The sequence below is a fragment of the Lycorma delicatula genome, chromosome 3, assembly GCF_047948215.1.
Source record: "Lycorma delicatula isolate Av1 chromosome 3, ASM4794821v1, whole genome shotgun sequence".
Classification (NCBI taxonomy): Eukaryota; Metazoa; Arthropoda; class Insecta; order Hemiptera; family Fulgoridae; genus Lycorma; species Lycorma delicatula.
The window spans coordinates 3,749,752-3,769,448 of NC_134457.1; the positions used below are offsets into that span (position 1 = coordinate 3,749,752).

At 28.3% G+C, this 19,697-nt stretch overlaps 1 protein-coding gene across 3 annotated transcripts in view; it reads left to right on the top strand.

Moving 5' to 3' along the window:
• Positions 1–2,762: 2,762 nt before the first annotated feature.
• LOC142321353 (uncharacterized) overlaps positions 2,763–19,697 on the top strand; it is a 132,761-nt gene continuing 115,826 nt past the window's right edge. Inside the window, exon 1 of one of the 3 annotated variants that reach the window (XM_075359369.1) lies at positions 2,763–2,860. The gene's annotated coding sequence lies outside the window, so the exon portion shown is untranslated. Of the gene's footprint in view, positions 2,861–3,138; positions 3,389–3,902; positions 3,924–19,697 lie in introns of those variants that run through there. The other 2 variants (XM_075359370.1, XM_075359371.1) reach the window with 2 other exon arrangements.

The window sequence follows — 19,697 nt, forward strand, 5'->3', positions numbered from 1 at the left end:
TCAATTTTTTTTTAAAACACTTCTACTGATAACCACAGAACAAATTAAACCAGTTTGATGTCAGAGTTACAGAAAACAAAAAATAAAATACAAACAGAACACATCACTAAATAAGTCATGTGTGAATTTTTAAGTGATCATATTGAATTTTTCAGAAGAAAAAATACAAGGATGTGCTACCGAGGAAATAACACTGTTTTAATGACACAAATATCTAAATAAATATTTCATCATATGAAAAATATTAAAATATATAAATAAATATTTCATTATATGAAAGGAATTACCATTTACTTAATAAAAATCATCTCTTTGTAGATTTAACACTATCAACAAAAATAATGTTTATAAGTAAACCATTGTAACTTACAAAATAGTACAGATGGCAGGGAAATTCCATCTTCTTTTAAACATTTATAATTCACTCCTTTTTTCACCTCTCACTGCTGCAATTTTTAAGTAATGTGTTAATATAGAAGAAAATTGAGAATAATTTAATTTTCTACTAGAGAGAAATGTTATAAATTTGTAAACAATAATTGGTTAATTATTACAAGACAAGTGTTTTATCTGAATTTTAAAAATAATTATCTAATAGAGAATACACCATGACTGCTAGTGAAAATGAAAAAATTACAACTGATTAAAAAGAATTGGAAAAGTATAACTCTGGCATGCCAGTTGAGTTTTCTGGTTACATCTGCTACTTCCAGATTAAATTACCAGCAATGATTTCAGTCATTCCATTTCTTCAATAAAATTCATAAGAAAACATGTCCAAAATTGAAGTGGTAAAAATAAGTAAAGTAACCCATGTTTTTCAGTAGATTAATGATAAAAACAAGGAACTTAAAGAGTGCTTCTAAAAGCAGAGTTTGTTGATATCTTTAAAAATAAATTATTTATAAAAGTAATGCATATTTGTTTGGCAGATATTATTCCAAACAATTGGCTACATACTACAATCATATTAACACATCAATTATCTTGACCCTAACAGATTTTTAATATGATCTTGTAAATTGGCTAGCTGTATTTACCACTTTTATACATTTCTGTGTAAGTACATAAATTTGTGGAACCTATTTTCATTTATAGTGCATGATGTTAATTAATCATAATAATTCTTTTAATGTTTATTTTATACACTTTTATATTTTTTGCATAGTATTTCTACACAAGATTTGTTATGTAGAATATATTGATTGGTCGGAATATGAGTATTGCTTTTAGTCACAAAAGTATGCACATTACATACCAACAAAAAACACTGAAAAATATAAAAACCTACAAGTACATACATAATAAACCATAGTTGCTGTTCTAAATATTACAATGTGCAGACTGAATTCACATTCAACCACAGACGTAAACAATACAAAAAACTACTATCCATAGGTTTAAAGTTTATTTTTCAATTTGAAATGTGCAAGAGGATAGTTGCAATAAAAAAATGTAAAGGCCAAAATAACATTTATTGTTACTGAGAAAAACTCAAATACTGTGTAGGTTCCATATCAGCAGAAGATCTAGGTGAGTGTTTTTGTAGTCTCTTCAATGGAAACAGCTGAAAGATAGTTAATTACTGTAGCTCTAATTTAGAAGAATGAAGTACTGGTGATCTAAAGAAAATGATAATCCTTTTCAGTTATTTCACTACAAATATAAAAACACAACTTTTTCCATTTTGCAATCTAAGAAAGAGTTGTTTTACACAGTTTAAAACAAAGAAAATACTAAATGTTTAGTATGTTTTTCTTCACTTAGATTTTCCTTGACTAACTTCTCTCGTTCTTTATTTCTATCTACTTGATTCTTTTCTTACAAACTTCCATTACTAATTAAAAGTTTTTGTCAAATCTTTCCTTATAAATTACAAGGCATACTTCTTAAAAATGGAATTAAAGATGGAGTAATTCTTATTACATAGACTAATACATATGTTATTACATAGAACTGTTACCAGCGAGGATATGCTCTTTCAAGTACGGACGAAGACCAGTGATAAAACATATTTGGGAGGTGGTTTAATTTCACTGTGAACACAGTCTATTATCAGCATATGTTTATTTTATGGGGGCACAGAGAGCTTTCCTACCTTCACCAGTGGTTGTTATAATTATGACCACGAACACTACATCTACAACCCCGCGGACACAGGTCTTAAGCGTGCCGACCGGCCGGCCTCCGTGGCGCGACTGGTACCATCTCGGCCTTTCATCCGGCGGTCCCGGGTTCGAAATGGCATTTTCACACCCTACAAAATTGCCATTTCATCTCTCATCTTTTGCAGAAATACCTAACAGCGGTCGCGGGGAACAAACGTTACCAATGCGTGATTGATACAAATTCGGTTTATTATTTATTTAGAGAGTTACTCGAAGTTCTGAAAAAAATTTAATAAATCAGAACTATTTACACGGAAAAAAATACTAAGGAATTTGCTAAAACTCCAACCAGACTAAATCTATAACATAATAAAAAAAGATCGGGTACCGTAGCAGAAATGAGTGGGCATTTTGCTAAAGTCCATTCGTATTAAGTTTTTGAACATCTGCTAATTAAAAATATTAATTGTGTCTATATAAATCTAAGTTTACAGATATTTTCAACGGCTTTCTTCAAATAAATTTATAAGCTGATTCCTAAATTATAAAATAATAAATTTCTATCGTAATCGTTCCTAAGTTTTTTAATAATAATAAAAAAAAAAAAAAAAAATGCAATTGCCAACAGTAATAATATTATGGAGAAATTGCCAACGAAAACTGTTCGGAGAAGACATTCAGTATTATCAAACTAGCAGAGAAACAGAAGTTTTGATCACGTGACTGTACTACTATTTGAGCGCTTTCCTCAGGTATGAGTTTACACATATTATTTTGGAATAAAATCAAGGTTATCTCTTTAAATTTGAAATAAAATTAGACTTTATTTGTTTATTTATATGTATAACTATAAGTTTAAATTTAAATCGTTTTTTTTGTGGGTTTGGTTTCGGAGTTTCGATAAATTCTTTAGGGTGCATAAAATGTTAGCCTTGTCGTCTGGTGGCAGAGGCTGTAACAAAGTATTATAAATGGCGTCCTTCCCACATGGCTGTTTATATCCCGGTTTTTATAATAAATTTATCTTTTGGGTCTCCTTCCTTCGTCGGGCTTATGTTGTAAATATGTTAAAAACATTTGCGGAAAATAAGCTTGTGTCAAGTCATTAGTTCTCAAGTGCGGGGTCGAATGTGGCAAGTCTATCCATTGTCTACGAAAGCCTAATGTGAAGTTAATTCATCGAATTTGCTCTAACCTAATAGTTTTTCCTTGTGTCGTCGTATACCTGATTATATAAATGCTACAGATATAATTTTACTCTAGTTTCTTCGAAATATTTGGTAATTATAAAGTTATTTATGTTTGTGCGATTCACGGCCTATTAGTGTGGTTAATGCGTTTTAATCGTAGTTATCATAAATACGGTTTGTATGTTGTAAAATAAATAATCCATTCTCATCTTTTTACCAGTTGGGAGTTTTTATTAAGTAATTAGCATTACAAAGTTTGGCAATATATTTAGTATAAATAAACTCGATTTTAGCGTTTTTCTAATTTGTGAATAAAAATGTTGAAATTCATTCTCAGTAGAACCGTGACATCAGTAAATCGGCGAGTATTATGTTATTTTAAACTTCATTAGTAATTTAGTCGATATTATTTTAATTCATCACTTCAAACGCGTATAATAACATTATGGTTAACAAGTTGTCTGTTGTAGGCTAAGTTGAATTTATATTCTTACCAGTGATTACTCATTTTATTATGAGTAATCATTTATTCAGAAGTTTAAGCGTTATGCGTATTTTAAATTCATCTACTGATTTTATCTAATTTCTACGCAGTGAACTGAAAAAACCATAATAACATTTTCTGGTTAGTTAAATAAAATATAAACTGTATTTTAAAGTAGTGATATACTGATGTGTATTTTTATCTACGAACTATAATCGTGATATGTATTTAAGAAAATTATGAATTTTGCATATTATTGCTTCATTTAATAGTTCTCTAGATTCAGTTAAATTAATTAGTCTATTACCTAAAATGAACATTAAGGTGTTTACAAACAGGAAGCAAGAGTAATCTTGTATATAAATGCTTTAATGTTTTGCAAGTGTAGTTATATATAGGTAAACTATTTATTGAGAAATAAGTATATGGTTATCAAATTTAGAGGAACTTTGGTTTTTTATGATCCTTGCCTGTGCTTATTTAAGAAGTTATATTCAGGTAATTTTCTTGTTTTCAGCTTATTTAATCTTAAAGATTAAACCAAAAGTAATCAGTAGCATGATTTTGAATTTTTTCAGTGATTACATGAATTTGATTTATCCCATAAATAATGAGTAAAAGTTGTTTATTTGTTTAATTATATTGTCTAGGATGTAGGTAATTGTAAAACGATTTTATATTATACTGTCATGTAGGAAATGTTGATCTAGCACTTTTGCATTTCATCAGCATTCATTTACTAATTATGTGAGATTATTATAATTATTTATGCTTTGATTTTTTTTTCATACGTATTTCATCTGGTTAATATTATAAAATTAAACTCATAAAACAAACGCATTAATAAATTAAACACTTATTTGAATATTGAATAATTTTACTCTTTCAAGAAGTTTTTTTTTTAAAGCTTTTGGATTATTTAATAATAAATCTTACTAGCTTAATAAATAAATACTACAGGTATTATGGGAATAGTGTATTTATTTTTAGGTTATGAATTATCTACTTTTTCACAGTGATGTTTTTTTTTAAGTTTATAAAGTAGTTAAAATTTTTTTTTTAAATTGTCAGTGTAGGTTCTTATGAGCATATTTTGGGTATTTGTGAAGATCATTATTTTCCATGTGTTTATGTAGTGGTTATTTTAAAATAAGTGGCAGTCTTCATTCATATTTTTGTATTGGTCTTTTAAAAGTTTGTGTCATAGACTGCTTGTATAGATGATGTGATATCAACATTGAAATTATTTTAAGGCTAGCACCAATGTATTAATGAAATACAAAAGTTTAAGGTTACATTTTGACATTTTTATAAATTTGATATTTTCATAGATGGCTATAGGAAAGTCAGGTTTTTATTAATAAACCTAATAATAAACCCTTGCCATTTGGCAATTCCTACTTTGTTTGGGTGCCAGTCTGATCTAGTAGTTCTCTCTGATACTGATATACTGATGTACTTTGTGGGATTGGGATTCAATTAATGTCTCAGGAATGGTTCCCCTCATTAGTCTGTACAAGATTACACCTAATCTCATTGGGGGGGGGGGGGGTTCTTATTGTTCACTAACAGATTGCAACGTACACATTAAGTTTTTGTACAGAAGGGTGTGAAATAAATAGTTTTAAATTGTTTCATTGTTTTTTATTTAAAATAATTTAAATTTAAAATAGACCTTGGAGTGGTATAATAGTGAAATTTAACCCTTTAAGTGCCAATGTTCTAATATTGATGTTAGTGCTTCTACTGAAAAATAAAAATATTCTTTTAGTAGTATGTAGACTTAAAAATTTATTGCATTTTTATTTTTCACTCATTTTGTACGTATGATAAATTCAACAATTTGTAAGGTAGATTTAAAAAAAAATTACATAGATGTTTCAGAACATTCTTTTTATTGTACAACATTTTTATTAAAGAGGTCATGACTACTGCGCTGCAGATGCCAGCTATTTTAAGTTGGAACAGCAACCAGAAATTGTTTATGTAGTGTTATTGTGTACAGTTGGATTTGTTTACATTGTGAATAACTCTTAGTTTAGTTTGATTTTTAGTTATTAGTAAGAGATAATATTTTATTGTAAAATAATGAATCATGAGGCTTACTATGGACAAAGAAGATCTTAGTGATTGTTTGCTTAATGATAGTGGCCAACACATCTGATATCGCTGATGTCCTACTTTAATCCTTATTTGTCCTACTTCAATCAGTAGGACAAATCTTTTACCTATCTTAGTGATTGTTTGCTTAATGATAGTGGCCAACACATCTTATATCGCTGATGTCCTTCTTTAATCCTTATTTGTCCTACTTCAATCAGTAGGACAAATCTTTTACCTAATTGGGATTTTTCACATGAAAGTGATAACATAAATACTAAATCCACTCCTTGTAGAGGTAGGTCCTTTATGATGTTAGTAATAATAGTAGTAATGAGTCTGATATATTGACTTTGCTTGAAGTCACTGAAGAAACTGACCTGGCAGTGTTCACAGTTTTTCATTTAAGAATTACAAGGTATAAAACATTGTCCTACTAAAAACTCACAGCTTGTCTCTTACTTCAACCTTTTTTTCAGTGTCTCATTATTATTATCAGACAGCTTTGTAAAATATACTAATAAATACCAAAGTACTTTTACTTCAACCTTTTTTTCAGTGTCTCATTATTATTATCATACAGCTTTGTAAAATATACTAATAAATACCAAAGTACTTTCTTGCAAGTGATGCCCATTATTTCAAAGAACACAGCCACCTGAAAAAATGGACAAATGTGACCAGAGCTGACATGTTCATTCATTGCAGCTTTAATAAATATGGTCATAAACAAATATCCTTTACTAGTCAACAATCTCAAACCAGTAACACTGTGGTTCTGCAGGATGTTCACAAGAGACAGATTTCAAGCAACTTTTTTCATATGGTAAATAAAATATATACAAAGCACAGGATCCTAATTATGACCCGTTTGCAAGGTTTCAGTTCATTGTTGACAATTTCAACAGGCTCTAAACACCACTTCATTCCTGATAAGAATATTTCGATTGATAAAAGCATGATCGCCACAAAAAAAATCACTCAAGAGTGTTACAGTATATCAAAAACATCATCAATGGGGTGTAAGGCACTGCTAAAGATTTTGCCTTTTTAGTTGTAACCAAATTACTCAAAATACTTACTGAAGAAGGAGTTCCATGTTGTTAATTTTTTATTTTCAATCCCTTTGGCAAATTGTTTATATAAAAATGAAACACTATTCACTGAAACCCTATGTAAAAAAGAAAAGGCACAACCAAAGTTGAGAAAACAAAATACATAAGATCTGATGAATTGCTAATGCTGGGTTTCGGAGAGAAAAAACAAAAATGTTTTATTGCTGTCTATCAATGATAAGGCCAGCAGTGGTTGTAGGGCAAAGAAAATTGGAACCTACATAAAAATTACTAAAAAACCAAAAATAAGAAACTACAAGACTATGGAAGGCGTCGATGTAACAGATCAAATGTTATAACAGTGCCCATTAAATATATTTGGTAGAATGATAATTAATGCATATATCTTGTACAAATTAAATACAGACAAACCACTCTCCCAGCTAGACCTCGTGATTTTTATTGTTATAGAGGTAATTTTTAAGGAATGGTTGAGTAGTAAAAGACTTCCAAATTTACCTGATGTTTTTCCTGGATCTCAGCCTGACAATACTAGCATCAGAGGAGGTGATATGAGCAGTAATACATTTTTTGAAAAATTGGGAGCTAATAAACAAAAAATCTGTTGTGGATGCAGTGCACAAAGTACCAAATTGGAGGCATGAGGAAAATCTACATTTCAGTGTTCGAAATGCAAAAGAGGAATTCGCACCTTTTGCTATCCTAGGCACAGTTGTTAAAACATTTGGTCTTTAGGCCTTGCAAATATTGTATATTATTTTGGAGACAAATGCTTATTATATCTCATGTGTTGATTGTGTAATAAATTTTATAAATGTTTATTAGCCTATCAACCAATAAATTGCAAACATTTGGGTTATTGTTAGATATAACAATTTTATATTACCATTTACATTTATTTATTTTAACCAAACTTAACCTACGCTTGCTTCTAACCTTGACCAATTAACACAGTAATGTTTGAGCATTTAAATAATAAATTCTGTAATTATTCCAATTATTTAAATAATCAAAAAAATACTGTTAATTAGTCTAGGTTTGCGAGCATAGTTTAAGTTTGGTTATAAGCAATAATGCTTCAAAGTTACAGGATCATTATGGTTCTGGTATCATAAATATCATTATCATAATGTATCATAAATAAACTTGATTGTGTGATTTATAAACTTTTGATATACTATCGATTATGTTCTATATAACATATAGAATATGTTAAAAAATAGATTTTTAACTTTCACCATTGCCACAGTATTTTTACTCTACAATACAAATTTTAAATTTGGCCAATTTGTTCATAATTAAATTGTCTAAGTAATAAAGTGTAATTGGGTATAACATTTTTTTTTGTGTGTGCGACATTTTAAATTAAAAAAAATTTAGCCAAAAAAATTTGGTGAGAAACTTTTTATTTTTTTATTATTTTTTAAATTGTAAGAAGTGTTTATTAGTTAAAGGTCATAATAGCAATTCACCTTTAACAAAATAAAAACAAAAATCATTACGATATCTCAAAATATAGCAAAGTTATGAAAAGAAATATAAAATGACAGAAATCACTCAAAAATAGGCTGGCATTTTTAGGTCGCACCAGTGGAAAATATCCTGGCATTTTTCACTCAGAACTCACAATATACGCCTGGCAGTTAAAGGGTTAAGTCAATGATTTATATATATTGTAATAAGCTAAAGTAACACGAATTGTATTTAAAAAGTAAAAATGTGATTATTAAATTATTCATATAATTACATTTTAATTAAATATTCATAGGGATAAATATGGTGATTGGGACTTTTTTTAATACTACAGACTATTGTACTTTCTTATCAAAGATATTGGTTAGTCATACTGGTTTTTTGTTTTAATAGGTTAAGTTAAAATTGGTTTTAAATTTTCATTTTAACACATTGAAATTTTGTAAATTTTCTTATGAATTTTTTTACAGAAATTACATATATCAGTTAGAATGAAAAAAAAAAAATATTGTACAGATATTTAATAAATTAGGAATTGTATTATGTGCAATAATTTTGTAATTGTTATCTTGTTTATTTTGATTTTACAGTACATATTTTTGTAAGTGTATGTGTAAGTAGTTGATATGTAGAAGAGAAAGTAGCAGTATTTACTTTCGTCTAGAATAATATACATTTAAAGAAAATTTAATTGCTTGGTATCTTGTTTATTTTGATTTTACAGTACATATTTTTGTAAGTGTATGTGTAAGTAGTTGATATGTAGAAGAGAAAGTAGCAGTATTTACTTTCGTCTAGAATAATATACATTTAAAGAAAATTTAATTGCTTGGTGTGTGCGCGCGTGTGTGAAATAATTAAAGTTTTTAAAGTTAAACGTTTTTGTTATTCTGTGAAAACTGGGGTTTGTTTTTTAAATTCAAATCAATTTAAATTGAAATTTAATTTCAAATCGGTAAACAAATATTACACTCCCACCAGGCTGGTTGAGTGGTTAACATACTGTCACAAATCAGCTTAGTAGCTGATTTTGGAAGTTGGGGTTCAATTAATCAGATAAATTTATCAAAAAAATAAATAAAAATAGATAAAAATAATTATAAAGTATAATTTAATAGACATTTTCTGTTAAATTATTAATAGACATTTCTGAGAAATCTTACATTTTTTTTGTAGAAAGAAAAATCACACTAAAATTAGATGCAAAAGTCATATAGCATGAGCTTGAAAAAAGTATTTTTCATAGTGTATACAATATTTTTGTAAAGAATGACAATTTTCTACTATTGCTATATCAACCTCAATCTTCCTTCCTACTATCAAAGTGTGCGCCATCATCCATTATTATGGTACAATCATAAAATTTGTAAATGAAGTATTGGAAAGAAAATAATGTGTAAGAAATGCATTAAAAGTTATCTGGTTCATCATTAGAATCTGCATTATCACTGTTATTCAGTCAGTGACTGATCATAGACTTTCTTTTTAGTTACTATATTTCCTATTGATTAAAAATTCAGCTGGTGCCCTATAAGGTAGTGCTTGATGTTATCTTACCTTTATGTATAACCTCTTGCTTCTTTCTATAATCTTTCAAAGTGCTGAGTGTGTGTGCCAGTATATCAAAATCTACAAAATTGTAGCTATAATTGATAGTAGGCGTTTGTATTCTTCAAACTGAAGGAAATTGTATGTTTTTCAGCTGTCTGAAATGGAAATTGTATGTTTTTCAGCTGTCTGAAATTATAATAGTTCCAGGGCATGTATATTTTTATAGGTAGTTTTTACCCACCGGGTTGGTCTAGGTGAATGCATCTTAGTAAACATTCAAATCTTAGTAAAGGCAGTTGCTTTTATACAGATTTGAATACTAGTTCATGGATACCAGTGTTCTTTGGTGGTTGGTTTCAATTGACTGCACATCTCAGATATGGTCGACCTGATACTGAACAGGACTACACTTACACTCATACATATCATCCTCTTAAGTAATGCTGACTGATTCCCAGAGGCTAAACAAGGAAAAAGATAGTAGGTGTTTTGTGGCCACATGTTGCAGGTGGTACAAAAACTAATTTTATGCCCCAATTGTACCCACCAAACACAGTTAATAAATGGTGGCTACATTCAGTAACTCACCCTTGATTACATTTTCTTCAAAGTTTTGATTAATCATTTTCAACAATTCAGCCATCATCTCCCAGCTATTTGGTTCTGTACATACCTGCAAATGTGTTTTGGGTGTCTTAAGCATGCGCAGTAAGCAACAATCGTGTAAATAGGTTTTTTACTCAAATTTTGGTATTCAAACATAGTATAAATGTACTCGTGTCACCGCACTGTGACTTTTTTTCGTGTTTATTACTGTTTGAACATAAAACACTGAATACTGTTTCTTTCTTCATCTAATTCATATACCAGGTGTGTAAATATGAAACCACAATTTTTGTATATAAAATACACGTTTATTGTATGAAAATGATTGTATGAAAATGATAAAATATTTTTTTCAAAATATTGTCCATTGCTAGTTATACATTTTTCCCCATCTCTCTTAACAATTTATGAATGCCACACCAAAAAAACTGTTGCTCTTTTGAGGCAAAACAGTCATAAAGCCATTTTCTTACATTTTCATAAAAAGTGAAGTGCTGCTCAGCAAGTGTGGGTCCCATCGTTGCAAATAAATAGTAGTCGGATGGAGCCAAGTCTGGTGAGTAAGCCACCTGTGAAAGTATTTCTCAACTGAATGCCTCAATTGTTTTCTTGACCGGTTTTGCTGTGTGTGATTGTGCATTATCATTAAGCAAAATCACTGTGTTGCCTTTTTTTATATTCTGGTCGTTTTTCATGCAATGTTTGATTCAAATAGATCATTTGTTTTCGGTAGGGTTCAGTATTAACGGTTTCGCCAGGTTTTAGCAGCTCATAATAGATCACACCCTTCTGATCCCACCAAACAGAGCATTTTCAGCTTTCCATAGCAATTTGGCCTTGAAATCTATGTCGATGGTTTACCTGGAGTTACCCATGGTTTTTTACGCTTAGGATTCTCTAAATATCCATTTTTCATCACCTGTCACAATTCAATGGAGAAATGACTTTCTTTTTTACCTGATGAGCAGCATTTTGCAAGTGTTTTTTCAGTTTTCTTGCTGTCTTTCATTCAGTTCATGTGGAACCCATTTTCCCATCTTTCGGATCTTTCCTAAGGCTTTCAAATATATGGAGACTGCTTCTCGTGTTACATTTAATTGATTCATGAATTGTTACGTGAGTGTCATCCTCATCCAACAGTGCTATTCATTGTCTTCAAACTTTTTCAGTGGTCTTCCACGTTCTTCGTTTCTTACGTCAGAATCACCACTTTTGAATTTTTTAAACTACTGAAAGCACTTTGATTTACCAAGAGCATGCTCACCCTAAGCTTTGACAAATATTTGGTGTGATTCTGCAGCAGTTTTCTTTAGATGGTAACAGAAAATAAATACTGTATGCAAATCATAGTTTGTAGATATAAAACTCAACATGTTCAACGCTAATTTAAACTATGCTGTTCTATGAAACTTATATTGCGAGTTGAAAATCTTTGTCAGCTGTCAAAGAAAGAAAGTGGCGCCAATAATGCAATTTGACGGTAACTACATCGACAGCTAGGGCTATCTATAGTCAAATTCCGGTTTCATATTTACACACTTGGTATGTAACACAGTTTGGATGTTTACTCTATCACCGGTTAATTCTATAAAGCTTGTTATTTTATTCTCACAGAAATTACACAGAGAAATTTTGATCTGAAAATGTCATTCTACTTGAAATTGACTTACCTGATTAGAAACCACATCATAAAACTTATACTTTGATCTTTATAAGATCTAATGGTTGACTTAAACTGCACTTCTATACGAGGAAGATTGTATCAACCTTAATTTAAAAATGAAATTAAAGTTTAAAAATAAAATTATAATCTTAGAGTAAGTAAGTTGTAACAACTCAAAACAGTAGGGGTTTTTTTTTTTTACAGAGTTTTAAAACAACATGCTTCTTGCCAGTTGTAGTAAATTTTTGTGATTTACCAAATGATATTTAAAGGTTTGCTATAACATATGGTTGAGGTTCATACAATAATAGTTTTTAGTTTTTTACACAGTTTCAGGGGTTACAATATGCATTAATTCCTACTGATCATCACCTAATACAGGAGCAGCTTTCTTGGCTAGGACAATTTTAATGTTACTTCAGCATTTGTAATGTTCCTACTTGTAGTGTTTGTCTAGTTATGTGCATGCATCATGTTCAAGAGCTGTACATTTAGTTAATCTAATTATAGGCTATTGAATAAAAGCAATAAGCAAATGTTATGAATAAATTAAATGGTAAAGTTTATTGTGCCTAATAAAGTGCTTGTATTACTTGCTGAAAAATGAAAGAAAAGGACACAATTTTTTATTTTAATTGCAAACAACTTTATTCTTTATATTGTATAATATAGGTTTATAAATCTGTTTAATCATGATCTTAGAGCTAAAATTGTATATTTAGCTCATTCTTAACATATTTGACTATTTTTAATGAATTCCTTTTAATTAATTTACATTTTTTTTTTAATATTTAATGTATTAAACCAAATAAATTATTATAGCAGTAATTTGTCGTGAAGGAACAAGTAGTGTGAAGCTAGACACTTGTGAAAAAAGAGGTAGCTATGGTGAATTGAGCATCAGAATTTGATGTGGCTTTGCAATAACATCAGATGGGTAAATTTCTCTTTTTTAATTAAATGACATGTTACTGTATCGTACTACAACTAAATTTGTCACTACAGTCAGCATTATTTATAAACATATCTGTTGTCATAAAAATTAATTTTAATACCATTTAAACAAAGTTTGTATTATTCTCTACGAGTGTATTTATTTAGCTATAAGAACATCATGAGAGACAAGGGTTAAGGAGATAGTAAAATAAGATAAGAGTGAAAAGTAATTTCTGATAAGATATGAGTGCATACGCTATGATAAGATATCCAATCGCTTATAAAGACTATAATAAAAATGCCAGTTCATATTTATAAAACTGTCCGGTTACCAGTAAAGAGTTTAATTGATTGATTTAAAATATCTTTGTTTAATATTGCAGTAGTACTAACTTTATTTTGCATCATAACACCATTATTTTATATTTTTTATGGTGGTTGTTTTACTTACACAATTTGCAACCATAACTCTCCTTTTGAATTAAAAACTGCAGGAGAAGTTTGTAATAACCATTGTTAGAAAATAGTATTTTATATATATATATATATATATGTGTGTGTGTGTGTGTGTGTGTGTGTGTGTGTGTGTGGAAGAAGGAGCTTAAGAATTGTTAAGTATTCCTACTTTTTGTTAAAGTAGGAAAAGAATCTTTCAAGCCTTATAAATATAATGATGTAGATTTCAAGAAGAAAATTTACAGTCCGTATTTGAATCATAATATAAATTATGTCATTAAGCATTATATTTGAATCAAGCCTGAATATATTTGAGCCGCCTCAATCAATATATATATATTGGAGTGCGATCACTATTATAATAATAAGTATAATTGTGTAATGTACATTTGTAATAAAGTCTACAGATAATAAAAAAATGAAATTCAATGAAAATTAAAATTATTAACTTTTTTAAAAGTTTATAATCTTAGTGTAAGTAAGTTGCGACGACTCAAAACAGGGTAGGGGTTTTTTTTTTACAGAGTTGTGAAACAAATAACTTGCTTCTTGCCAGCGATAGTAAATTGTTGTGATTCTGTGGTTTACAGAGTGGTATTTAAAGGATTGATATAACATTGTTCAATTGTCTTTATGATTATTAAATTTAAGTTTGCAATCTGTGAAGGCCTGAAGCGAGTCAAGTCCTCACTCTGTGACTGTTTTGTACATGTATTCTGAAAACTGTATAAAAGAAAGACTATTATCAGCTGATTGCCTTTATAGTAATAAAAATGAGTGATGTGTATGCAAATGTAAAAGTGTGTACGCATTGTCAAATTTTTTCTTTGGCAGTGCTAAAGTGCTAAAAAACCACATACTAGTAGAAAGAAAATTTTCCATCAATGATAACTTGCAATATTTTTGTGGATATTCTAAGATTCTATATTACTTTGTATTATGAATTGAAAAGTCATTATCAAAATACTGTAGTGGAGTTAATTATTTATGAAAATATTTTATGACTTCTAGCTTTTGATTTCTTGCCAACAGAATTGTGAATATAACACTGTCTGTAATTTCAAAGAACTAATTTTATGAACAACCAGATCAGCTCTTATCAAATAAAGCCATAGGACTGAATAATGTTGAGGATAACTTGCTATTACTTTATTCCTGCACTTTTGGGATATACATGTACCATTTATAGCATTCTTGCTAGTAAAGGTTTGAATGCCAGCCAGGTTTGGTATTTTTTTCATATCTTCAGCGTTTAAAGAATGGCGGATGATTTTATAATTTATTTAAATCTCTATTAATAATTGACAGTAAATTAAAAAGAAGATTGTGTTCTTTCGATTTTGATATAAAGAATGCTAGACAAAATTTTTAACAGAGAAATTGTGGAACGAGTGTTCCAATTCAAAAAGGATAGTGGAGAGTGCTCTTACTTGGCCAATTTGTGTATTTATGATTGCAGTATTTAGTTCTAACAAACAGTAAATCAAATTTTATTACTTTTTATCTTAAAAGTATTTGCATTGATGTAGCTTTTAAAAATGTTGAATGGTGGTAGACAATTATATTGTACACACCTTTTGATATAAATTGTTGATTTTAGTTTTATAATGTTTTGATATCAACCTATATTATCATTACATATTGTACAGATAAATCATTTTTATAATGGTTAGATGTTAAGAAATTTTGCTTGTTATTTTCCATACTATTGTATATCAATTAATTCCTACTTCCTTTGATATAATTCAGTTACAAGTCAATTTCTCTATTTTTTAAGCTGTTGCAGGGTTTTTTTTTTAGTTCCTTACAGAATTTTATCTTTACCACAAGAATGTAACATTTTTGTTATTCATTGTTTAGTTTTAAGCGTTACAAACTTTTTATCTAACTTTATTTCACTTAAATTAATAATTAACATGTTATTGTGTATTAAAAAGCAAGAATATATTGGAAGATTAGAATATTACTTGCGAACTGTAATTTTGTTTTCACATTTACAATTTTCTTTAATAATTTACTGAAGTACCCGAGTGATTTTACTTGTGTTCTTCAGTCTTTTTAGTGGCTTGCAGTGTGTTACTCATTCAGTAACATTACTATCTACTGTAGCTATTACTCATTTTCTTAAAATTCTTTTTCAGTCCACAATGTGTCATATTTTCTTCTAATTTTTAAATCATCCGTTCAATATCCTTTGCTTCTATAATACCAAGTAATCCAACAAACCTTATAATTTATTTTCCTTCCCCCTATGCCGATCCCCTCAATCTTCATTCATAACGATTCAATTCTCCAATTAATCATTTATCATTCCTGTATATTCCGGCTCTTTAATATTTCAATTAGTATTTCTGTACACCTCTCTCACAAGTAGGATTTATTAGCACAGTCATATCCCTTGTCTTCTGTTAATCAGAATTTTCAGAAGTCTTTGCTTAATCTGCACTTTTGTAAAGTCACATCTATATTTAAAAAATTTTGCTTTTAAATATCTAACCTTATCTTTCAACTACAAATAATGTATTGGTTTTATGCATCTTTTGCAAATTGTTTGTGAAGCTTGTACAATCATTTCTGGAATGTAAGTTGGCAAAAGTGTTTCTGGAATGCCTGTTATAAAACAAGTGAGTTTTCTTCATTTTTTCCCTGATTGGTGTTTTTATTTATTTAGTTCTTTTTGATGTCAGACTTTTTAACTAATAGTGATTGATTGCGAATATATTTTACAATTACTTTTAAGAATTTTACTAATAGAAGAAGTTTTATTGCTTATTGTTTACGGTTGATTTTTTCGTATTGTACTATAGTTTTTCAATTACAAATTGTCATTAATTTTTTATATTACTGTAATTCTGTAGGGATTGAACTAGAGCTGGTTTTAATTTGTCACTTGTTCAGGCAGCAGAGTGCTGCCAATGCTAATTCTAAACTTATTACCAGTTTCTGATTAATTACTAGCGTCAAAAGACTTAACTGTTGGACATATAACACATCAGTGTTTGAATATTTAAAAAAAAAGTTTAAAGTTTTCCCTTCATAACAGATAGGCCTATGACAGTGATTGTTATACAATAACATATTTTGAATTGTTTCTCTTAGACTGGATTAAAATTTAATTTATGGGCTTGTTTGTTTTTTCTTTTATCTCGGTTCAATTTTTTTTTTAAATTGTAAACAAATTGCCACTTTCATAAATTGTAAGATGTTCTCAGGGGTATACAGTCTTGTTATGTTTTGGATGATCAATCGTTTATGTTTTGAAACTGTAATCAATCTGTTTTATTGATATTTCTCATCAGTACCAATTATTTACATATGTAGTATAATATTAAATTCAACTTCATATGATAATAAGTATATATATATATATATATATATATATATATATATGTGTGTGTGTGTGTGTGATTATTATTATTATTAAGCTTTGGCAAATTTATTCAATTTGTTGATAAAATTTTACTATATTTTACGTTTTGTTCATATTTTTTTTTTTACTTGCTATTATTTAGAATTTAAACCGGATTTACAGAATTTATTTGATGTAAAAATTAATATTTGTAAAAAAGAAATTAAATATCCTGCATAATTGTTTTGTTTTGAAAAAGGTTTGTTAATCCTTCTAGAAAGAAAGTTATTTCTAACGTTGTAATTGCCATTGTCATTTTAATTCTTCTGTTAGAAAACCATTCTTCTGTTAAAAGTTATTGCCCTTATTAAGTTTAATAAAGAATAGTGTAAAAAGCTTTTATGTGTTACCTACACATTGTAATTAATAACAATGATGTTTCACTACAGCTTCAGTACAGTCAATTTGATTATGCATTGATCGAGATGAAATAAAATTTAAATATTTTAATTGTATTTATCTACAGAAAATTATGTATTGTAATATTTATGTATATTTTTATTTTTTATTGCCAGTTTCTGTTCTCAATTTTTCTTACAATGTTTGCTGATAATAAAGTAGATTTTGAAATTAACATGTTTTCACTGTATTATATTAATTTAATATAAAGTTGCTTCCTGCTAGGATTATTCTGACACATTAGATCCTGTTTGATATTTGGCTTAATATTAGATAATTCTAAAGGCAAATTAAACTGCGTTATACAAATTAACATTCATGTTATGTTTTGATTTTTAGAAAATGTACTTGTAAGAAGCTGTACCTTGAAGAGAATAGTTCCCCCTAGTTCACTTAATTATATAAATAGTAAAATTCAATTTTAATTCTGCTGATGTCTCATCGAGTGTTATTGAAAGTAATCTGTTAATGCCTACTTTTTTATTAGATCATTTAAAGAGATTTACCTGATACTCAGAAATGTGTGATGGAAAGGTTATGTATTTTATTTGTTATTATATATACTTGCCTGTCATTTTGTTTGTTTTTGTTAACCCGTCAATCTTTATAAAACTTGACTTTTATGTAATATAAACTAATTTCTGTCATATCTGTGTTTATATTTAGATTTTCTTTTACTTATATCATAGATGTCATCTCTACATATCTATTATTGATCATATGTTTTAATAATGTAGCATGAGAAGTATGTGGTGTATTATATATTAATAAACATGTGATTTTAAAAAAATCCTATCATTGAATTTCATTTTGAAATTTGTTTGTGCTGATCGTGTTATATGTTTGTTTAAGTGTTGGCAGATATGTTATATAATATATATAAGTATTCTGTATTATACTTATCGATCGCATTATGTACTGTAAAGAAATATAAAGCATATAAGTTGTGATGACCATTATGATAACGGTATTTCTTTTTCTTTTTTTGTATTTAGGGTTTTTTTTAATTTTGTTTACTATATTTTAATGTAGTGTTTGAATCTACTGTTGATATCCTAGTGATATAGTTATATTACTGGTATAACATTTTTAACAAGTATCTGTTAATATTTTACTAAAGAAAGACAGCTGATTTTTTTTTTTAATATTGGCTTGACAACTGTTTCATTTACAAAACTGTTGTCAACTGTTGTACTGTTTATGTACAAAATAAAATGTACACCACTTTCTCCACCGTTTGAGTTTTTTGAAAATATAAAAAAGTTTGTATAAATTTAGTTAAATATTTGTTTTTATAATTATATAATAACTAGTAAATTCATCTGTTTTTTAATTTTGAACATTTTTTATGTTATTTTGTTTTATTTGGGTTGGTTGACTTTTGAACACCTCAAGAATCTTGTTTTAAAGTTTGTAAAAATGTGATATCTATCAAAAGTCAATCTTGACAGAAAACTTAAGTTATTTTATAGATATATTTTTATTCAGTTAATACGTTAGTTAAATCTAGATCTTATAAAAATTGTTTGGAATTCTGTAAGTTAGTGTCAAATCTGTCAGCAGGTCTCATCTTTTCATTCACATTGTACGAGAGCTGATATTCATTTAATTTAATTTAATTTTTTTTTTTTTTACTATTCCCTTGATTTTTTGAATAATTTTAATAAAAGTAAATCATTAAGGTTTGCTGAAAGATGATTAAAAGTAATTGAAAACAATTATTTTAATGCCGTGCTAGTTGAATATTATTATTATTGTTCATGCACATTACATATTTATTTTTTAATATTTCATTGTTATTTATTTTATTTAATTAACCATTTGTAATTATTATTTATGAATAATTGGGTGGTGAATTTATAACAGCATTTTTTAGTTACGAGGGTAGATTTAAACTTAAGTGTGTACCTCAAGAGTACCCAATTCCTAGATATCAAGTTATTATACCTTGCTGCTGATTTAATATTTTAAAAATATGACTGTGAAATAGTAACATGAACGATTGAAATCCTCAAATATTTCTTTGTGGAACACCAGTGTTTATTTAGTTTTTTGTTTCAAATGAAAACATCAAATTATTTAATCAGAAGAAAAACATATTTAACAGAGATTAGTCTTATTTAATTTCAGTTATCTTGTAGTAGTAAAATGATGCAGTTTTTAGAGCAGTTATATATGTGCGAATGAATTATCAGAACACATCAATTTGTAATCCTGATAGCTCTAACTAATCAATCCCAGTCCAT